Source organism: Strix aluco, chromosome 13 (genome assembly GCF_031877795.1).
Source record: "Strix aluco isolate bStrAlu1 chromosome 13, bStrAlu1.hap1, whole genome shotgun sequence".
NCBI lineage: Eukaryota > Metazoa > Chordata > Aves > Strigiformes > Strigidae > Strix > Strix aluco.
This window is the reverse complement of record NC_133943.1, coordinates 8371193-8391306: the sequence shown is the minus strand read 5'-3', so window position 1 is coordinate 8391306 and position 20114 is coordinate 8371193. Positions and strand designations below refer to the sequence as shown.

The 20114-nt window shown below is 41.0% G+C and overlaps 1 protein-coding gene across 1 annotated transcript in view; it reads right to left on the bottom strand.

Annotated features, from left to right (window-relative positions):
• Positions 1–19491, bottom strand: part of SGCD (sarcoglycan delta) — a 399682-nt gene extending 380191 nt beyond the window's left edge. Inside the window, exon 1 of the mRNA XM_074838563.1 lies at positions 18930–19491. The gene's annotated coding sequence lies outside the window, so the exon portion shown is untranslated. The remainder of the gene's footprint in view (positions 1–18929) is intronic.
• Between the last annotated feature and the right edge of the window lie 623 nt (positions 19492–20114).

The following is a 20114-nucleotide window of genomic DNA, read 5'->3' as shown; positions in this document are numbered from 1 at the left end:
TCTGTTTACATCAGCGTAAATTCAGAATCACTCCAGTGACTCAGGGACCAAGTCTGCATGCAGAGCTGAATGGTCAAGCCTTAAAATCCCATTCACAGGACCCAATCCAAGAGATCCTTCCAAAGGATCCCTGGCCATTTTTGCACTGACTTCTGAGGGATTCGAAGCGGACCCATTTTCTCACCAAGCAGAAGGAACAAGGATTAGACACCTCACACGATGTGTATGCAGGCAGTCATGCCTGGCTGATCTGCTGAGATCCGCTCACAGACGAGTTAAAAACAAAACATTCATTCCCTGAAGTCTGCATGCCACAGTCACTGTATGAAACAATAAACAAAGCTGACACCAGGAAAAAGTTATTATTATAGCCTTTCTCATGCTTTAATTTTTCTCTTCTAGATGAAATATTTCAAGGATATTTTAGTGAATCTTTTCCATGAGAATTAAGGCCAGGCTTAGCTGTGTTATTTCAACTGCCCTGGTTGGTCCAGACTGTTTGCAGAGCTATCACAGAGGCAGTCCAAGCCACTGTGTTTCTCTGAGCTTCCAAATTAAAATACAACATATCACACACAACTAAATTACATATCCCATACTCAGATCATACACAACTGAAAAAAAAATCACTCGTTAGTATAATTAACACGACTGTAGTCAGCAAATTTCAGATTCACTGATGATTCAAACCTCAAACAAAGGATTTTCAGAAATATATAAATCCCATGGGATCCATTTGCTCCTAGAATTCAGGGTTTATCGATACCTATCACATCCCTGGTAAGTAAACTGTGTCAGGTACATACACTGCAGCGATAATTGGTGGGAGTATGCCGGTCTGTCTGAGGGGGGCTACCCTACCTCATTCACTAAAGGAGGCTTATTGCTATAGCAACAACTGCATCCTATGATTTGCCTGCTACTAACACTCACAGAAAATATTCTGAAATGATCCATGCAAAAAACAACTGTTACCTTGACCTGGTGCGATTAATGTGTTCACATCTGAACTATTTCTGCCACAGGTTAAGTGGCAGATTTCAGCTGACTCACGTGCAAAAAGAAGACGTCCTACCGTGCTTCAGATTAAGGAGGGGAACACTTGTTTTGAGCTCCTACTATCCTCTGTGCCATGCCTGAACTTTCCCACTGCAAGAAATAGGAAACAGTGACAGCTTGGACTGGTTCATGGGAGAGACCACTCAGACAGTAGAAGGAGCAGGGCTTTTCGACTCAGGGCTTGATCATGGAGCACAGCCATCCCTTCCTGACATTACTTCTGCCTTAGCATTTCCTTGCCCAGGATTTAGAAGTCACAGTGACAAAATGTGACCCTTCTGTTAGGAAGGGATGGGTGATTTCATAGAAGCATTTGCTGCTCTCCTACTCAAAATTAAAAAAAAAAAAAAAAAACCCACAACATTGACACTGTCCAAATTATCAGTAGCCTGGTCCCAGCGTGTGAGGTGACCCTGAGCAGGGTTGCTCACTTTAAGCACTGCATTCCCCAGTTTTGATATTTGTGTTACCATGCAGAAGGCGTCCAAACAGAAAAGGAGCCTGAAGCCAGATATTAAGGTGTACCATAAAAGTGTTTTTCAAAGGATCTTAAGGAAAAAAAATGAAGATCCTTCTGCCTCTTTACTCTCTCCCATGTGGTGTCCCAGTGCAAGATATGAGAAAGTAAAGCTTGGAAGAAGAGATTGGCCAGGACTGGGCATTCCAGCTTGGGATGGTGTATTCCCTTCCTCCCCTCCCAGGAGAGAGGGAATAGACCCCTTACAATGCAGAGTAACAAAATTTCACTTTATTTTTAAGCTTACCTGTAAGTTAAGAAAGGAAGGAAGGTAGGGTAGCTTGTTTAGGAGCAACATTGAGAAGAAAGATCTGTGCTACAGAAGACATTTTATCTTTTTACAATTTTCTCCTGATCTTGCAGATGTCTCTTTTAAAGTACTTCCTTTTCATGTCTCCTCTTGTCTGTTGACAACTGAGTTGAATGAACCAGCCAACAACTACTTATTCTACTTCTAAAGGAGTGATGATAATGAAATTTAAGGAGCGAAAGAAGCCAGCATGGCCAATTCTGGCCTAAGAAGACGACCAGGAAAGCTCTTTTAAAAGCAGCATGTAATGGGGAATGTGGCAGTATCCTGATGATCCCATGGAAATGTCCCATATATTACCTCTTATTCCACATCTCCAGCATCAGAGCACTCAAGGAATAATGTCCCTGTCTCAGATGAGAAACTCAGTGTTTCCCCACTGGAGTTTGTGTATTTCTGAGAATTTACATTTGAGGCAACTACCATGAGTGAGGATAAAAGCAACAGTAGTGTCTCTGTGAAGGGATTCACAACCAAACTATACAAACTGTTTCTGAATAAAGAACTGTCTTTACCCTCCCACTAAAAGGCTTTTTACTAACTGAGCATCTTTCAAATTCCGTTTAAAAACAGAATTGTAACTTCAGCACAGAAATTAAAAATGTCTTACAGACTTGCTTTCCTTCCATACAAATAAATGTTCAGCAAGAGAAGCAACTTCATGTACTAGTCTGAAAGTTGTCAACTGCTTCAAGAAATTCCTCCTTGCACCACTGCTATTTAAAACAGCATGACACCAATTTGTGATATGAATGATCTATTGCAGGGAATCTGATCCGGTGCCTCATAAAGGCAAATGCATCACTCTGACCCATCTGTTCTATGGACATAATCTTAATTGCAAACATAGGGTCACATCCCAATAAATCAGCAATGCTGCAGTGAAGGTGCCTACGTTTACGCCAGCTGAACATTTACCCAATACTGCCTACAATCATTGCTTAGCGGAATTTAGGGACAAAAAGAACAAGGAAATTGCTATCAACCCCTTCTTCCTTAGAGTGACTCATTATATTTATTGAACTAGCACTCTGCATGGGCAAAATCCAGGTCGTATTTCTATAAAAAACAAAACTTCCATAGACCTGAACTTCACCCCATACATATGGTGTAAGACAGCAAAGATGCTTGGGGTGAATGATGGGCTGCATAAACGCAAAGGAGAAATATGTACCAAGTCACAGAAGAAATGCCATAGGCTCCGTCCCAGGCTTGCAGAGCCGAGTGTGCAGAATCTAAGCATCTTTAATTTCAAAATAAAGGTAAATGATTAGAAAGGATAGAAAGGAGAAAGCATCTCCATGTTTCCCTCTTCCCCAAATGGCACAGACACAGATGATCTCATTAGCTCATCTGTGTAATTTACACTTCTAATATGGCTGGGGAATAAAACAAATATTCAGAAATAAGCAAAAGGACAGGGATAGAAGAAGGGGAAACCTCACAGCCCTCTCTCATCTAAGCTCCTTCTTTCCTTGCCAAATGTTATATTCCCTTCCTGGGAACCCCTCCAAGTTTGCGTCTCCAGATGCCACATTGCAGCAGGCTGCCTGGAATCCCTCCTACCCGCCTCCACATCACTCACGCTGAACAGGCAGGGCAAACACAGGGTGGAGAGAACGTTTTATCCTTATTTATTTCCAGATGGAAAATCAAGCCATGGAAATAGCCAACAAAGAAAAAAAAGGAAAGAAAGAAACCTTAACCATCTTGAAAACAGACTCTTCCTTGGCAAAAAAAGGGAAATACAAGTCACAGGTTGAAATTTGGAAGAACTGACACCTGAGCTGTGTTTTCTTCCGTTAACCTAGGGTTCTGGTAGGTGACTTACAGTCAAAAGAAGATCAGTATGGGCATAAGGGAAACCCCCAATGAGAGCAGATGTAAACACAATGATCAAAAGCATGTGCAACTGAAATCCAATGAGATTCACTCTTAACTGACTATTCGGACATCCTAGCTACCTGTCGGCATTCACTTGAGCCAGGTCCATGTAACTGTAGGCTCCTGTAAGGGCACCTATCTTAAATACATAACTTCAGGTGAAGGAATTTCCTACTGGATGTACCTGCCAGTTTATGGCAGAGGTCTAAGAGCTGGTGCCTAATGTATGAGTGGGTGAAGTTAAATGAGGTGAACCCCTCTCCTCCCCAGGACAAGAGCTAAACCATCAGTACATCACTCTCCACCTCTCTCTTTTCCTAATCTATGGAGGAAACCTAGAGTGACTCTTGCTTAGTTTGGCGCCCAAACTTAGGTAGGCTGGAGCTGAGCCTAGGAGCTGGTGGCTTCCTGGAAGCAAAGTAATGGGCTCCACAGTTACCAAGGAAACATGTTGATCTGTTTGACTGAAACATGCAACCAGACCTAATTAGAGAAGTGAACTGGTGTAACATGAGGCTTTCTCAATTCACAGCCTCCATTCATCCTCTTCCTACATATCTCCAAAGACCACTGTTATCCGATCTATGTCTCCCTACCTAATTTTCATTTTAAAATGTGCTTTAATGACTGCAAGTAGGTCTGCAGTCCAGAAATAGACGTCTCAAAGCGCAGAGGGCATTATGTTCCCATCCACCTCACAGGGCAGGCTGGAGAAGAATCCAGACCCAAATTACCTGAATATTAAAAGAGAACCCTATGTAGGATTTCATTCTAGTCCCCTTTTGGATGCTATTTTACAACACCCAGACGGCCTTCAGTCCCAGTAAGAAACATTCTTATACCCGATTCTCTTCATCCCTCTCTATTTTTCTCTCCCCTCTCCTTCCCTTGCATGAAGAATGGCTGGTAAAAATTTATTGTGGGTGGGATTTTGAGGCACGCATTCCATTAAATTTAATGGGAACTGAGCATCTAAATCCCTTAGGCAGCTTGAAAATTTCAGCCTCTATTACTAATGCTCTTCTCATTATAACAAGATTTGTACATGACAGCTCGAGAGCCCTGACTCTGCTGTTAGTGATGTGGTTCTGTACTGAGCTGCTCACAGCACCCGGTGTAGGCTGCCTTGCTCACACACAGCTCATCTTGTCACAAGCTCTGCAGCTAACACGAGACCAGAAAGCAGCCTGTAATTTCATTATGATTGGTGAACTTTCTTGTAGGGGGTTTTCCATGAGAGAAAGATAATGTCAAATAAATCTGCCTTTGTTGTGATTATTTAAGAACCATTTAATTTTAATTGTAATCATCTACTTTGATGTGCAGTGTGCAGTAGGATGGACGTGGCTGTGTTGCACAGCTGCATCATGATAGCAAAAGGAAGAGTTTTTCAAGGGGCATTGTAGACTTTGCTGGGCTGTCAGAATTGCCAGATTCCACCACATTAAATTTTTCATCAGCGTTCTGCTTAATTTACTGAAATTATAATTTATCAAGAGGGCATGACTGGAAAGAGAATGGCTTTTTAACATTTCCTGCACATCCTGCAGGTCTTCATCGGTAAGGTGTTTAACCACGTTGGTGTTAATCACACCTGACAGGAACCATTCTCATTCTCGTCAGAGATTCTCCTGTCCCTTTTCATGTCACTCTGGCCCAACTGTGCTGTGGAATAAAGGGGCTAGAAAACCTCCAGGAAACCTGGAGAAAAGCAAAAAGTGGTTGGACACTCATGACAAAACCTTACCTTCTTGGACATGCAGTGGGAAGGATGGGACTCTTGGAAAAGCATACTTTCTCCATAATAAACTAGGGTTGCTCAGCACTTTGTTTTTTGCTACCATTGTTCTTCTAGGGTATCATATGTACCTATCTCCTTCCCACAGGATGCTATGTGTGACTGGGCTCTGAACTCCAACCATCAGATCTGTAAGGATACACTGGTGCCTCCTCTTACTTGAAGGTTAAAATCTCAGAGAAATCAGTGGAAGTTTAGACACTTAAAACCCTTAGGATATCTGAGCCCATATTCACAGTGTGAAGGACAGATTTTATAATTGACTTTTTTTTTTCTTTCTCTACCCATTACTGCTACAAACCGAGATTGGAGCCAGGGACTTCAGGAGTCTCTTTGTGCTGTTATGAATTCATTGGAATAAATTGGATCAGGACCTTTGGCCGTGTTCCTGTCTATTGGCGGTGGTCACAACAAAGGGCTGGGTGTGTGATTTGCTGGATTTTATGCACTGCTTTGATACCAGCTTAATTCCCCTTGCCCAGATACTCAGTGCACAACCCTTCATTGCTTTCCTCACGGCTTGTGCAGTTTTAATAGTTCTTCCCATAATTCAGGAATTAGGAAATAGCACCCTTGCACCAGCTGCTATGGAGAAAAACTCATAAATTTAAACAAACCTGGATTAGGTTGTTTAACATGAGTTAAACTTTGCTTTTTTAGCAAGAGTGAGCTCAAAAAACTATAAAATTCCTGCTTACATCTTTTACTTTAACTAGACAGATGATTATTTTTATCTGCAGCTACCATACAACATTTATTTAGGCAAAACCATCCATGGACTTCAGATGGGAGTTTTGTCTCCAATAAACAACAAAATGGCTCTCCAGCTACATTAATATTAGACTGTCACTAGTTAGATAAGGCTGATAAATTGGCACTTCTATACCAGCAAGAGACAATCTCTGGCTGGCACTGTTTCGTTTAAAAAGCAGGAACTAGTCTTCATCAGGAAATATATGAGCAGTGGATTGGGGGAAAGGAGCCCAGAGAAAGTGGTAAGGTTAAAGGCAAGGAAGGCAAGTGAAGATGTTAAAGAACATTCAGGTGCATGTTCAGGCAGAACAAGATGTTCTGAGTGTGTAAAATTCTGGAATTCTCTACTAGTATACTGCAGAGAGGCATTTTAGGGGAGTTAAGCAAGGTCAAATGAATCTACAGCTAGGTATTTCCACTGGTCCCAAGATCCACACAGTATCTTAGGACAGCCCAAATCTTCTGTGTGCAAAACTCTCCCTTAGGGTTGTGTCTGGGAACACAGCAGCAGGTCATCTGAAGCATCTTTCTGTACAAAAGCCCTTTTTGTTTTTAGCAGCTTGAGGGAAAGTCAAAATCTTCTCCATGATGTGTACATGGCTTCACAGATTGCATGACAAAATTCCAAGTAATTAAAGAGCTGATAAAAGTGGTGTTAAAAGAGCCAGTATCTCTTCAGGACACTTTAGATAAGCTGATCATTGCATCTTCAGAACAATGATGTCTTCTTTGAAGACAGAGATGAAAAACAAGACGAGTTGCTGTTATATCTGATACGATATGAACAGAAATCTGTACGATGTTATTAGAGATACGAATGATACCGGAGTTGTGGTTACAGGAACTGTAGCAGGAAGGCTTTAATGTTCCAGATGGAAATTGGAAAACAAATGCTACTTATTACAGTGGACCTTGAACACATGATTGTGGTTATCAACACATTTCTTTGCTGCATGGACTCTGAGTAAACAAGATGGCTTTAGGGGAGCAATAAATTCAGATAGGAAACCTACTTATAACAAGTATTTTTGTTATGAGTGAATCAACATGAGTCTATTTTCTTCAAATTAAAAGAAAATTTAAAGAAAAGGTCTGTAAGTAATGTTTTTCCAAAAGGGAAAATGGAAAATTTAAGAGTACTATTTAGTGGAATTATGTGAAATGAAATGCTTAGTGACCAAACTGCAGAATTACTGAATGTCTTTAAGTAATAGATTCAGCCACCACCTGGAAATGATACATGAAATAATAATTCTCTTCTTTCCCAGCACTGGGTACAACACTGACAGATTTGCCTGAGCATATGATGAAAGTTTACAGGCCAAAGAGAAAATGTCCAACAGAGAACCACAAGAATAACCAAAGTTCTCAAAAAGCATGAGAAAAGCATGAGAATAAGCCTCAAGGGGCTTAAATAAAAGCAAAGGAGATTTTAGATAGAGATTAAGGAAAACTCTCTCGCATGAAACTAGTGAAATGCTGGGTTAAACTCTTAGGTGATAGAAATCCCCATGCAGTAAGTTTTGAAGAACAGATCAGACAGACAGCCACTAGGAACAGTTAATTACATGTTCACCTCCTCTGAGGCAAAAAGATGGATTAGATGATCTCCCAAAGTCCCTTCCACTCTTATAATTCCTATTTCGTCTATGTAGCATCTCCTGCTTTTTCAGTCCTTTAATAAAGCAGAAGAAGGAGACAGTGCAAGGGAGTATTTCAGATGCTTAGCCAGTAGGATGAAGCTCACAGCAAACAGAGCGAACTGAAGACTGAAGTCCAGAAAATTAGCTTATGACTAAGATCTTGGGCAGGAGGAGAGAGAATATACATTGCATCCTGTCCTGACTGTCCTTAACATTTTCCCTGAGCTGGATCACTCTTGGCCCATCTTTGTGAAAAGGAGTTCACAGCCCACAGGCAACTCGGAGTTGATTTCAACTGCAATACAAATAAAACACTCCCATGTTTCAGGTTTTTTTATCCTTCTGCTCTTTACATTTTTTCCTGATTTTTAAAGCCTGATATTTTCTCTGTTGTATTCCATACAAGCGTCACTCCTCGTGAAAACAGGAAGAAAAAATATAGAGCAGTTGGTATAATCTACTTTCTTAAAATTAGTAATTACCATGGCGAGTATAGTGCACTTCCAAGGCAGTCTCTGGTGTTACTAGACTAATTCATTCACATCATGCTATTATTGGGCATTAAATCTCTGTTTCTCAGGCTGTTTGTTAAAAATAAAGTGCTTCAGCATAAAAGGGAGTGAAACAACTGGGATGATTCAGCCCGCTCAGCGTGCTATATATTCCTTTTCTGCTCCATCAGTACCTCTGAATTGTAGTTCCCAAAGCAACCAAGCCTTAGTCTTCAACCCCAAAACTTACATCTGCCAGGGAACAGGATAAGAAGAGCTTTACGCCAATTTGTGTAATCGGTAATCTTTACACCGATTTGTGTACTCCGTAATCCTTATTCCACAGCTGTCTGTTTCCACAAGAGGGCAGAGGGTGAAGTTTGCGGTGTGTTGACTCCTACCGTGTTATATATGACTGCACAGCAACTGTTTGCCATAAAGTGGCATCAGCCATGTATTATTCCCCTATATCACCACAGTATTCTTCACCTACAGTGTTATGATGATATACAATGTGTCGGATCACATCTCTGGCTGATGTGCTGTATATTGTAGCCCCCAGCCTCGTGCTTGCAATACTGCTCTGTGCTATTTGACTCTCTGCAGCCTGAACTGAGGTTCAGACTGCCCGGAACGGAACTACCAGGCAGTGAAATACTTGCTAGAGTTTTGTACAGTCATCAGTTCCCCTCTCTCTGCCCCACAGCTACTAGTACTTGCAACAAGATATGAGCTAATGGCTGGATTTTATTATGCAATGCTTTCTTATTTGTTCCCCTAAAATAAATAAAAATAAAATGTAAGCAATCCTATTTTCAGCAAGAGAAAAAGCTGCTGTCATGCTGGTATGGTGTATAATGGAATACAGTAGCACTGTATTTCATTATGATTCAGTGTGTTTTCATGTTAGTTGCCAAGGATTCAACAGCTTAACATGAATTCTAAAATAAGATTAGTATTCCAAATAAAATACTTTTGAAAAACGTGTATTTCCCATTTCATTCTAATGAGCTTCAGTAAATGCACAGTACCGCTTGTGGGTATAATTTGAATTCCGGAGGGACACAGCTAAATACAGCCATCTGGGACCAGTGTCATATCTGGGCACAGCTGCACATTTCCTCAGCTTTCAGCTTTTATGGGACTTTCCAGGACAAGAGTTTGCACATGGTGCTCCTTCTCACATAAGCAGTGGTGTAAAATGGGGTAATGTTCCTCCACAAACTGCTCAGGTAACACAGAGTAGGAAGGAACCATGTATCCAAGTTTCACTGTAACCACTCAATCTAGTAGGTTTTAAATAGTCTTTAAAAAATCAACAGATCTATCTTCTTCCACACTCTGCAACAGTGACCACTCCATCATCCAAACATCACCAGCAGCTCCAACACTGCTCTTACCTCATTCATCTGAATTAGTGCAGCAACTGATCAGGCCCACATCATTTTCCTTTTTCTACCTTGAGATTTATCTTATTAGTCGATCGTCCTCTTGGGTCAGTGAGGCTGGAAACAGCCAAGAAACTGGGCTTGGACACAAGTGAAAATTCAGTATTCAACAGAGCAAGTTCCTCTGGTCCTTCATAGAAATGTAAACACACTGTATTTCAGCAATGCAGATAAGAAAATGACATGGCACAAACCCACTGCTAAGAAAAAAAAAATATGAAAAAAAGGAATAAACTGTAGTACAGGATCTCTTGTGGTCCAAGCTTAAGGCTACATCTACCTCCAGACTGTGGACAGGTGAGGAGGGACCTGAACCAGCATCCTCGCAGGCAGGCTGCAGCAGCACAGCCCAGGAGGGAGCCTCGTGTCCTGCCAGGAGGTCTGTGCCTCACTGGAGGAGCTTCTCAGCAGGAGGAACTGCCCCCCACGGACCCCACGTGCTGCAGTGGGCACTGCCCCGCCAGCCTTCCTACGCACAACCAGCAGCTTCCAAAATCCTCCCACTTTCCTGCAAGCACCTCCTGGTGCCTGTGTTAACACCGTGATGGTTTAGCTCCATTACACCACAGGGTCTGGGGGCAGCAGGGTCTGCGAGACACTGAGCATACACGCACACTAGATGCAGGTATCTGCTAAAGGTTGAGCCCTGTCCCCTCTCCAGGAGAGATGGAGACAGCTGATCCCAGTGGGAATCACCCCCCGTGTAGTGTAGCCACACACACTAACAAGTCCTCAAGCCTGTTCTCTGATCATCTCCTTTTAGCTTTGTTGGTGGTCCTTTGTCTTGGGACTACGCTGGAGCTGAGGCATGGCAACAAGAGCAGTCACACAAAGGGTGAAACTTCTCATTTACCCCTGCTCCAAGCCCAGCCGCGATGGTCTCCTCTATGCAGGGTCAGGGCTTCCCACAAGCACCAAAGCAACCACAAGAATAAACAGGCTCTGAAGTTTGTGCGAAAAAGTTGTCCTTCGCATGGCATGGCAGTGTTAGCACCTGCAGGTCTCACCTCTCCTCCAGAGCTCTGCAATGTCACTTCTTTCTTGAACAGTAAGAAGAACCTTTCAAAATTCAGCCCACAGTGGGACCACCCATGGTAAGAAAAATGACTAATGCCCAGAGTTATGAAGTAGCCATGACTTTCTGACAACCTTACTCCCAGAGGACCCTTTTTGTATTCCTCTACTGTTTTCTTTTTCTCTCCTCATTTATTAAGACTGTATAAAATGCTTACTGAGTGGACTTCAGGTCCAAAGCTGAAGGATGATGTATTTCTAGCTAACAGCTTTTTAAAAGAACCAGCTATAAAAGAGGTGGTAGCATTAAGCAGCAAGATAGCTCTGTAATTAGTGGGAGTCATATGGGAACAGAAGACTGATATACTGGGGCCAGGAAAATGCTGGAAAGACATCAAGTGAGGAAGACAATATGCAAAGGAAAAGGAGAAGTAGCACGGATGCTGGTGGGTGAAGAAAAAGGATCTGGAGAGACCTCAGTGATGTGTAATATCTAGAAACCAAAGCGAAGGATGATGGTGTTGCTGTCTGTGATGGCATGTCTGTCCAGTGAGGGAGAAGAGAAAGGGCCAGACCAGCCGTGACTCCTGGAAATGGGGCACATCCATAAACCAACAGGCATCTCTAGTGCCCTCCCATAATTCAGTTAGTCACTCAATCGCTTACAGGAGAGTACAATAAATTGAAGTGCCTTATCACTGAGCTTATGATAGAGCAGAAAATATTGCGACATTAATTCCATTAGCTACTTCAACCACTGGAATGAGAAATCCAGGCAATGCTTTGTCACTGGTGTGGCGTTCCCGGACTGTGACAAGCTGAGGTGTTAACTCAAGGAAGCTTCAGTGGGGAACTTAAGAGTGACTGTTACAGAGATAAGAAAACATAAATTCACAAGTCTGAGTCCTGGTATAAATAAGAACAGGATTTTGAACTGTATATTTTGACAGAGGAAACAGAACCCATGACATCGCCACGGCTCTCCACACTCACTGACAGTCTTCTGGCTAGACAGAACACAAGCATTTCCCTAAGCTTCACAAAAAAAATATCTGCCCCAAACATTACTTCACATTTGTAACTGTATTAGACTTATATAGGGTAAGAAAAACAGCCTGGCCACAATCAGTAATTATAGCAGACTGATCTCGTTTGGCTCTCTGGCCGCACTACACAATGGGCGATGTTTAATTAGAATTAAGTTGACTCATCCTACAATACTGAAAAACAAATTAGAAACTTGTCTAGATTACTGTAGATATGCACCCAGACATGAGATAATTAGGCTGCTGTAAGGCACCCTGCCACGTGTTTCAGACTGTTCTGCCACTCATCCCTCATCACCCAAGGACGCGCAGACATAAATACTGAGATTCACATCCCCTTTAAAATGGCCTTATGAAAGGTGTTGTACACACAGTGTGAAAAAAAGCAGGTGCACACAAGTTCTTGGTATGAGAAGTTATTAAAATAAATGCTGAGAGAGAAAATAAATGTGTTTTATAAGACGGCATCATATTTTAACACAGCAATTTATTAACTGAGCCTGCAGAACAGATCTGATTGATCCAATGACAGGGTGTCAATACTCTGTTATTTTGTGCGGTAATAATTATGTTTCCCTCTGCTTTAGCCTACATTGCACTTAATGGAAGCGTACAGATTCTGGGCAAAAGTGAGTTCAGATTACTCTGATTTTTACTTTCTGGTCATTTTAAAATGTTTTCCTACAGTGAATTTGCTTGTTGAAGAACACTGACTTGCACAGCTAGAAGTATTTTCTCAAAACAGGCTTCTTTCAGAAACTGAAATGGTTCACTGTTATAAATTGGTATCTAATGTCTTCAGGGTGTTTATAACTACAAAGCCTAGACCTAATCTGTCTTTTTACAGATTTTTTTCAAGTTAAGCATTAAAAAGAATTAACCAGAAACTTGACAATACTTATCAGTTTTCACTCTTTTTTTTTTTTTCTGAGGAGTTGTCAGAAAAATAAAACATTTTCATTCCTGTTATTTTTCTCATTAATATTACAAAATATATATATCTGAAATAAACCACAAAAGTTCTATCCTCTCTTTTTAGTTTTGGTGGAAGATAGAACTTTTAACCACGTCTGGGGAAGCAAACTGTCTTGTTCAAGGTAAGACATGGACAGAAAGAGGAAGACAAGAAGGAGAGCTTTTATCATATTGTAAGTTTTACTTGTCCATTCTTTAGTCTCCCACATTTTCCACAGACTTCTTGAACTAATTAATCAATAACATAATTTATCCTTGGCATAACTTTATTGGCATTACATCAGAGATTGTATTCAGCCTAACTGTGCAATGAAAAGATGCACATTAATTGCCTTAGATTTGGGATGAGAAAGACATACTCTTATTACACTGATAAACTTTTATTATACTAATATATGCCCCAACTTCTTTTCTTCCCAGAACAACTATAATATAAGCACTCATTCCAAAGCTGTCACCTCTCATTTGGAGAGGTGTGTTCCAAAGTATTTCATTTCTATGGTCATTAAAATTAAAAGGTATTTTTCCAGTTGACTATATCAGAATGTGAGGCAGAACTTTCAACCTGGACATGGCCAGGATGCCATTCTCTCTCTTCTGTCTAACCTTCACTGTTCTACAGGTAAATGTGGTGTTCTCTCTCTCTTCCACTAAATTTTATAATGATGTACTATAGCACCGAAGAGCTGGAATGCTGCACACCAAAACTGGCTTCTGGAAATATTCTTTTAAATGTTTTGAGATAGAATGTCTTATTCAAGGAAAAGATATTTCAGTATTTTACTTCATATGGAAACATTTTCTTTTAGCAGGAACAAGCAAAACTCTCTAGTTTCCGTTATCATGTAAGCCATTACCAAGGTTCAACTCTGGAGCATAATTACTGGTATATGAGCTGTGGTACCTGTTGTTTTGCAGATGTACACCAGCCCCTCGCAGATTTTATGGGCTGTTATTCTGAATCAAAACCCAGGGACACATGAAGATGGAAAGCCTCCAAGTCCATCTTCAGTTTAAATAGGAATCTGTTCTGAACATTTGTTCACCTGCTGGTATAGTACCAAGTTTTCAGAGTTTTGTGGAAATTTTAACTAAAACCTTTTAATCTAGCTATTTTGTACTTGTACAGAACAGTTCCTCTACCAAAACTGCTTTGGCCACTGCACTCAAACTCGAACCTTGAGAAACAGTGTAAACAGCATCTTTGCTGCTCTGTCTTCAGCTGTGGTTAGGAATGGGGAAGAAATCAGTAATTCCTGGAGCTGGATAAGATTCAGTGCTCTGCTCCTTTACACCCGCTCCCAAAAGAGTTATAGTGAGTGTCCGAGCCTGCCTTGTTTTATTGCTCAGCTGGGGTCCAGAGAGGTGTTTTTAAAACAGTGCTGCTTCCACCTTCTCCTTAGACCGTGCTAACATGAGTCTTTTGAAGACAGAGTCTTTGTTGCCTTTCCTCTTAGCTTTCTCTGTATATCGGTTTCTGCACCTGCTGCTAAGGCCTCCCTTGTTCTTTTGCTGGAGAATTCTTGACTTTGCAGTGTAAGAAAAACAACCTGCTACGAAGGACACCGAAGAAATCTGCAGTGCTTTTTTGGTGCTTTAGTAGGTATAGCTGACCTAGATATCACAAACAGCAGGAGGAGAAAAATGCAAATACCTCTCCCTCTATATAAAATTATTCAACACAACAGAAAACTAAGGGATCTGGAAGGTGAGGGATGATTTATAAGGGAAGATGTGGGAATATTCTCTTTCCACTTTCCCAGCTGTGGATTTCTGATGTGCACAGCTGTGTCCTCATTTTCACTGTTTGAACTACTGTCTCCACAGCACAAGTCCCCTGACTTCATTTTCCTCCTAAAATCTTTGCTTCAGCTGGCTGTTTCTTATTAAGCTTCCCCCAGAGATATATGTATTTTTAAGATACTAAAATAAAGAAAGGAAACCTAAAAGAGGCCATGTATCTGTGCACAGGCATGTGTGTGTGGCAAAGCCTGTCTCAAAAATAGTCTTTCCTTCCATCTTTGTTTTTTAATGTTTTCATGGGGAAAAAAAAAAACAAAACCACCTTTCCTGTTTCAGAGGCCTATAGCTCTGAACAAATGTTGCAATTATGCTTCTCAAAAGCAGATAAGCGACAGGTGAAAAAATTAAACTCACTTAGGCAAGGCAGGTTCAAAATATCTGTAATGAACTGAAATTGCTTCAGTGAGTCCCCCTTTTGGTTTGAAAGCCCAGAAATCATGATCTTTTGAGTTTTTCCTGCGTTTTTTCAATGCATTGTAATTAAGTTCCAATTTGTGACGTCTCTCAAGTTAGCTAGATTTTTCACTTACACGTCTGCTAAAAGGATGTAGCCAGTGCTGTACAGTTGGTCAGCAAGACAGATCATTCACAGCTTTGCATCACTGGTACTAGTCAGCTGGGAGCATAGAAACAAATCTCAGGAATAAGCGGGATACTCTGGATGCCTCTCCAGAGGCCAGCACCAATACATCTAGCACAGGATCAAATCTTTGCAATACTTTTAAGTGGTTCAAGCTCATGCACCAAAGAACACTTTTATTTCAGGGCCACTGCTGGAACAATTACAACAGCTCCAAGCAAGTATTTCAGTCATCCTCATCCAACACCAGCTCTGCAGGAGCTATTTCGAGTCTGTACAGACAGCGTGACCAGCCGGGTATCCCAGTGTGGTACCACTGTGCCCCAACCAATGGTGCTGAGGATGCAGAGAAGGTCCCTCTACTTTTCCTGTGACTCCCCTTCAAAAGCAACCCCAGAGGGGCCAAGACGTTACTGTGCAAAACCTGTGAGACCTTTAAACAGGGGGTGCTATGTGAAGGCAGAGTATATATTGCTAAACAACAGCCAGAGGATAGGTCTTGCTCTGATAAAGGAAGAAAAGCAGTTGCCGCTGAGCCTGTACCAGTTCCTTCCCTGATCCTTTTTATTGCAAGTCACTAAGAATAAACATGGTGAAGCAGTATAAAATAGCCTTTAATTATCTCTCAAGCACTTCCATTATGCAATTTAGCTAAGGCACTGTGATTCTGCCCATTTTGCTTTCCCATAGTCTATTACCCATGAGTCCAGAGAGCTTTTCTTTCAGCCTGCCCTCCATCCCCTCTCCCCCTTCCCTTTTATTTCCTCTAGAATAAAAATTCTGAGGACTGTGACTATGCAGGACCTCTGGAAGCTGAACTCCCAGGAGTTCAAGGCAACACTGCATCCCTTCAAGTCCAGCACTGACAAATTTTAAGCTCTATTAATGGGTCAAGTGACTGATAAGCTCAGTTTACCATCCCAGCAGACAGGTTTGTGCCCTAAGCTAACATCACAGGCAAAGCCATCATTCAACTCCCAGGCTCTACTTCCACCTGTGAACTGAGATACACTGTCATAGTTGTTCCAGCAGGAAAAGTTTGACACAGAGGACTGACTTCAATCAAAGTTTTTACATCCCTCATATAAAATATTAAGTATTTCAAACAAACCCATATATTTATAAACTTAATTAGCCCACAACAGTATCCCATAACATCAACTTGTAAAAGTTTTAAAGTTAACTACAGATGATACATATTTGATGCAAACCATTGTAACTTGATAATAAAAAGATTAGTTATGGAGCTATAAAAATGTTATGTCAGGTTTTTACAGCTGATCATTAATATTGTAAAATGTAGTTATGTTTTTATGCTTTGTTGGCTGACAAAAACAAACAGAAACTGAAGGAGACCATGAATATTCTTTAATCTCTATTAATGGGTCTTAAATTGACCCATTCAGAGAAACATCTTCTTAAAGGCTATAAAATACTCCTGCAGTCTGCAGTACTCTGTATAAATAGGTTAGTAATCAGCAGAGACCTCGAAGTCAAAATGTACTATCTCCTTTGGGTATGTAGTTGCTACGGTTCAAAAGAAAATAAGATCTGACATCAGGAGCAAAAGAAAGATCTTTTGTTTATTTATCGTAATAAATTTAGAACGGCTTTCAACAATCAGAAGTAAAGCGCACCAAGCTCACTGGGTGGAGGTTTGCACTGGTGTGGAGGTTGGATAGATAGGTATAACATTTACTAAACAGCACAGGAAATGTAAACAGACAGGAAACCACTGGAAATTATTACTTTTTTAAGGTTGTGTGGACATACTGACAGGCATTGGGATTTGCACACACAGGAGCCCTCAGGAAATCCAAATTAGCTTTTGAAATTGATCCCTTTAATGTATTGACCAGAATTGTAGCCAGTTTTAAGTTCTGACTAGGAATGGCTGTACAGGAATTCATCTTATTCTCTTTGGAGGTGCGTTACACCAGATTTCTTCAAAGCCACTCACAACTGTGAACTGGAAAACCCACATGGAGCTTTACTGGTTGTAGTTAATTCACAGGTGTAACTATTTTGGACAAAATCGGAGCATCTCCGTGTAGCCAAGGGCTCATCAGCATGTTGTGGTTCTTCCCATGCTGCCCACCCTGGCCTCTCTTCCCTTTTGCTACTGCCTGTCTAACTTGCATTTGACTTTTCCTGGTGTATCCATCGGAAACTTATGAAGCCCCCAAGCCTACGATCTGCATTTTTCTGCACTATTAATAACAATGTGCTGAAGCAATGAAAGACCTATTGATGCCCTAATGGATTGAGAGAAAAAGGAAAGTGATTTTTTTTAAAGCTGCATTTTGAATCAGCTCATTACACATATTGTTTACTTTATTTTGCACTGCATGACATCAGCGTTCTCTATTTGCTATTCATTGGAGGTTTAAACATCCAAATGGATCCTGCTTCCAAGCCTATGGTCCAAGTTGTGATTTGGTTAAGCAAGATTGGCCAGATTTTCTCCTGGAAAAAATCCATTCAAAATCAGGAAAATTATTCATCCCAACAGATAATTTGGCTTGGAAATTATATTTTCTTTTAAAGGAATTTAGCAGAGGCCTGTGCAAATCCAAGCAGATTTCCACTGACTATGAGAATTTTCATATAAAATCAAAATAAAACCTGTATTTTTCCCCAAAGGCTCCTCATTTTCATTTGCATCAAACCCCTGAAGATATTTGTTACATGTAATCTAGTTAACGGTTATTTTTCTACTCTTTTCTTTGGCAGGTTGGTTTTTTTTTTTACCCCCTGAAGAAGTCTAATACTGGAAAATTGACAGAGGCAGGCCTGCACAAATGACATTTTTCTTCATTATTTTATCCTGTCCAGCTTAGAAACAGGATTCTAGAAGTCAGAGAAAGACCCATTTAAGGGTGGGGAGCCTGTACCAAGTGTGCAACTGGGATGGGTTGGAGAGGGGATGGATCGTGGACAGCACTGACACAGGCAGACTCGTTGGAAGGCATGACCTGGTGCCGGTGTCCAGCTACAGCATATCTGCAGAGCTCTCGGGGAGAACGATGAGGGAAAGTACAGAATTTAATAACTTGGAAAGTCTTTGTATTAAGCAGGGATAGGAGCAGGGTATTGTGGAATCAAACCCTGAAGCAGTGTCAGGAAGTTGTTATACTCAAAGAAAATCCTTCCAATCTCTTAAGTCAGAAGATCCTCTGGTTTATTTTACCCTTTGATTTAGAGCTAGTTCAAGGTTTCAGATGGAGGAAATTGTGGGGACTGGATTAAGTACCATGCTTGGCTTTTCCTCTTAAACCATGAGCATTAGATGGTCAACACAGGAATGTTTTCTAGTCAGAGTTATCTGCGGATTCAAAATGATGGTAATTGGTGAGTCTAAACTGTTGATAACAAATAAACATTTACTTTGAGCAAAAAACTAAAAAGCCTTTATCTCGAGAAGTCCAGGAATAGAGCCAGAGCCACATGGCTTAATAGATTTCACAAGTCAGCCCCATCAGGGAATGAGAAGTTATTATACCTGAATTATCACACTAAGAGATCCTGCTGTAATCTCTACTAGAAAAACCTCACCAAACCAGAGAACGGTTAATGTACGTTCAGTACCGGGGACCGCAAACACCTACCTCTGTGCATGATATACGTAATAGGAGAAGCCCAGCCTGCAATTTGTGTCACAGAAGGGAAAAATCATCTTCTTGCAGTCACCATCCTGTCATGTGCATTCCAAGCGCTGAACACGAAAGGACTGAAGTCCTCCATTCCTGCTGCCACCATCAGCTGACATTTGTCACATATAAGATCTGAAGACAGAAGATCCAAAACGCAGGTGAGTTCCAGAGGACTGCAAGCATCAGGACAAGGTTACAAAGTAGGAATGAATTCGTGAGGCACGGTCAGAAGATGCACTGATAAATGCCAAGACTGGCTGTACACGTGATGAGCATCGCATACATGAACACACAAGTCTGTTGTAATTCAGAAAAAAAAAAATCAATAACCTTAAGCTTACACCCTGCTTTATCTGTCTTTACTGTTAGGGGTGTATGATATAAATACAACTGCACAAGAGAAAAACTGCAACATATATGACAATGAATGATTATTGGACATTCCACAAAACATATCCTAATGGCAGTAATAAGATCACTTTGTATCTTGCTCTGATGCCTACACCAGTCTGTGTGCAGTAGATCTCCATCTGAAGCTAAGGGGGTTACCCAGAATAGCACGCCTAAACTAGAAACTTAAATATTTCCATTTCTCATACGGCTGCACTTAAGAGAAAAGCTCTGATAGTTCATATTTCATGTCCCTGCTGCCTTTTCTTTTTTTCCAGCTTTCATGTTTTTTGAGATAAGTATTTTTTGTCACTCTCCTTAGAATGAATTACATGTGGTAAATATAGTCAGTGTACTCTGATCTTGGCTTGAAGAAAGCTTCCTGGCCTGGTTAAAATAAAATAAATAAATAAATAAAAAACAAAAACAAACCCAAAACTTTTAAAAAGCTCACACTTTAAGATTTAAGGTGAATATAAACAGCAGGCTGGCTCCTAGTCTTGAGCTTTATTGCAGTGCAGACATGGCTGAAATTATCTTTAGAAATGAGATTTTGGATCCTGAAATCCTTTACAAAATGTTACTTCCTTGACTGTGCACAGTATCTCTGCTACACTGATGGAGACATTTTAAATCTGTGTGAAGAAACAGAGCTGTCCGGGAAGCTGAGGCTGGTTCACTTTGGGGCTAATCAGGGAAGGAGGAGGCTGGGAGCTGTGTGCTCAGGGCATCCCAGAAGTTAAGTCCTAA